Below are 4,028 nucleotides of genomic sequence, written 5' to 3' on the forward strand. Positions count from 1 at the left end.
AAGTATTCATGCAAATCTCTGTTTAATCATTAATACAATTTTAGATTTACATGTTATATGCAGGTAAGTTTCTCTATTTGATTTTGAATACATGTATCTGGCGTGAATTGCTTTGGTGTTTTTTTCACGCCAAAATTATGAATATATGTACTTGTTAATTGTTATGAAATTTTTAAATTTGAATATTGGAATATTTATATATTTTAAAATAACTTCATCGAAGAAGTAAGTCGTCAAAGCGATCTTTTTTGTGTAAATTATTTTGTTTTAAAATATAAAAGGTTGTGTGCATGTAACTTAAGTTATGTTAATATTGATCGGCCCAAATGAAGGTTAATTATATTACATGTGCAACTATGGTAATAAAAATGTGACGATTATTCGGTTTTACAGGTGAGTAATAAATCAGCCCAAAGAAAGATTTATTTTTCGACATATTTTTTTTATTGTTAGTGTTTGATTACTACATTAAGATATCACTTACAAGTTAATATTTTGTCCAAATATGAAATATTAATGGAGTGTCCGATATCTTGAAATGATGTTTACCTTTATTGAAATTATTTTAGTTTAAATTTTAAATATTTTGAAATAAATAAATTCAAATTTTTGCTTTAGGGTTTAATTGATGATGTCTAATATTTTAAATAGATTAGTTGAAACAAAATATCTCCAAAGTGACCTCTTTTGTGTAGATTAATTTATTTAAAATATCAAGATCATTATATATTTTATTTCATTTATGTGTTTATTAATTGACCTAAAGGTAAGCTAATATTTAGCATAATTTCAATAACATCTATGGTGATAAATGTGTGACAATTATAAGGTGCTTTATATGAGCAATAAGTTAGTCCAAAGATTGATTCATTTTTTGACGTAGTTTATTGTCAATATTTGATTGCTACAACAAGAGTGCCGTTCTTCGTTAATATTACTATTCAAAGACTTGATATTAATGTTGTGTTTAGTATCTTGATATGAGATTAGCCACTATTTTGAATTTATTGGTTACTTATGAATATTCATTTGAGCTTCTTTTTATCTATTTTGTTCTATATTCAGCTAATTCATCTTCTACTGCCACAATATTTGCTAATATAAATTTTTATACCCATGCTTAATGGGACTAATTTCAATGAATGAGAAAGACAATTACTTATAGTGCTTGACTGTATGGACATAGACCTTATACTAAGGGAAGAACAACTCGCACCTCTCATTGCAAAAAAAAAACACCCTTATGTTAAAAGGGTTTTTGAGAGGTGGGATCGTTCAAATTGCATGAGTCTAATGATCATGAAGCACAACATTCCAAAAGCCTTTAGAGGCATAGGATCTAAAGAAATTACTCAAGCCAAGGTTTCCTTAACGAAATTAAGAAATGTTTTTCCAAAAATAATAAGGTTGAGGTGACATCACTTCTGACTTCTTTGATGTGTATGAAGTATAAGGGTCAATGAAATGTAAGGGAGTACATTATGGAGATGTTTCATGTTGCTTCAAGACTTAAGGAACTTAAGATTGAGCTTTCTGGTTAATTGTTTATTTTTATGGTTTTGGTATTGCTTCTTTGCACAGTTTAAACAATTTAAAATTAGTTACAACTGTCAAAAGAGGAAATGGACTCCAAATGAGCTCATTTCTCATTGTGTGCAAGAGGAAGAAAGGTTGAAACATGATAAGTCTGAAAGTGCTCATTTGGTCAGTACCTTTAAAGATAGCAACTTACATTCTTAATAGAATAGCCACTAAAGTAGCTACAAAAACACCTTATGAGCTTTGGATAGGTCAAAAGCCTAGTCTAAAGCACTTTCACATGTAGGGATGTCCAGTTGAGGCAAAGCCTTATAGGCCACATGAAAATAAATTAGATTCCAAAACAATGAACAACTACTTTATTGGTTATTCTGAGAGATCTAGAGGCTGAGTTTTGTGATCCCACAATTAGGAATATTTTTGAGACAAGAACTGCAATATTTTTTTAGGATGTTGAGTTTGAAGGGAGAAATAAGGTTAGAAACATTGCTTTTGGGGAGGAAATGGATTCTAACTTAGTTCCTGCTATCACTGTTGACGATGATCAAGTTCTCATACCTACCATTGATCAAGAAATGAATCCAGAACTTTAACAAGACAATGTTGAAGAGCTTTCTATCCAAGATAAGGTAATTATTTTACTCAACAACCTCAAGAAAAAATGTCATTAAGAAGATCCACTAGAGAAAGGATTATAATGGCTTTAGTAGAAATATTTTGACCTTAAACTGCATTAGATTAATGTTAAGTTAATGGTTTCTTGATGGTAACATTGATCATATATTTTAATGGTTCCTCAAATGGGTGTAATCACGTTTAAGGATATTTGGTTTTAGTGGGAGTTTGTACTTTTAAATGCTTTTACGTTATAAACACATTTTCAGTTATTTTAGTTTATGGATATTAAGTTTATTTTGTAACGGCCCGTTTTCAGTGAAATCGAAACAGTGGATTTGAGACCACAAATATGAAGTCAAAAAAATTATTTTAATATTATTGTAATATCTACAGCATGATATTATTATAGTATAAAAATTTCTTTAAGAAATTTTACCGTTTGTATGCTCAATTTGTGAAAAAAGACTAAATCGCGTAAAGTGTGAAAGTTGTGTTCTATAAGATAAAGGTGTTAAATAGCTATAGAAATTTAAAATAGAGGTCCTTATATGGTAATTAGACCATTAAAGGTGAGAGTGGATGTGCATGGCTTGGCAATTATGAAAATTTTAAAGTTAGGTAAGGGCAATTTGGTAAAAAGGCAATTAAGGATAAAATAATCAAAAATTTAAAGCTATCATCTTTCATTCTCTTCTCCAACTGATTTTTATAGAAAATAATAACCATGGAAGCTTGAAAATTTTTCCTAAGAAAATCCCTTGCATGTAAGTGATATCTTGTCCCGTTTTTGTTGATTTTTATGTTTTCAGGATCATTATAGCTTAACCTAGCTAACTAGGGGACTAATTTGCGAAACTATTGAATATTTTGAGACTTTCTATTGATGAATATGTTAGGGTTTTGAATTTTAATGGAAGAAAATGAATCTTTGTTTGGAATTAAACAACTTTTGTTAAGTGATTTTTAATGAAATTGTCAATTAGGGGTTAAATTGAGAAATGTGTAAATTATGTGTTAAATAAGTGAAATTGTGAAATGTATGGGCTTTTATAGACTTAAAAGATATTTGGCTAGGCTTGGGTGTGGTGATATTACATGAATTTCATTTTTACGAGCCTAGGGACTAAATTGTAAAGAAGTCAAATGTTTAAGGGAAAAATGGTAATTTTTCCATAACAAGAAATTTGGATTGAATTGATTAGAAATATGATTAAATGAATTAAATTTGATTATATAGATCAAGAAAAGAAACATTCGGAACTAAATCAGGGAAAAGATAAAGTCATGGACTAAACGATCGTATTCTCCGTTTGAGTTTGAGGTAAGTTCGTGTAAATACATTACCCTAATTATATGTTTTGATTGAAATATATACGTGTATGATTAGTTTAGTTAGTATTATGCATAATTATCGAGTACATAATCGACGATGTACGAAGAATACCAAGCCCCGCTTGAACCTTAGGAATTCGTAGGATACAAATGACATGTCATTAGGGTTACTATTTTGGTTGAGGTCCTGCAGGTGTTGCGGACTCCCCACAGCTCGTATGAGTTTACAGATTTGGAGCTCGTAGGAGCTTACAGATATTTAGCTCATAAATTCTTACCGTTTATCGCTTGTATGAGCTTACATGTACAAGAACTGACATATTACAGTTTAGTACACCTCATGTGTACTATCTAACGAGATTCTAAGTGGTTCAACTGGCATAGCATTATTACGAGATTATATAAGTTCGATACGAACTAGTACAGATATTTACATGGAGATAGTTTTTATATATATGATATACGGATATACGGTAGAGATGTTACATGTACATAGAATTTTAATAATTTTTTAATTCATACATGATTCTCGATTTTTT

Source organism: Gossypium raimondii, chromosome 9 (assembly GCF_025698545.1).
Source record: "Gossypium raimondii isolate GPD5lz chromosome 9, ASM2569854v1, whole genome shotgun sequence".
NCBI lineage: Eukaryota > Viridiplantae > Streptophyta > Magnoliopsida > Malvales > Malvaceae > Gossypium > Gossypium raimondii.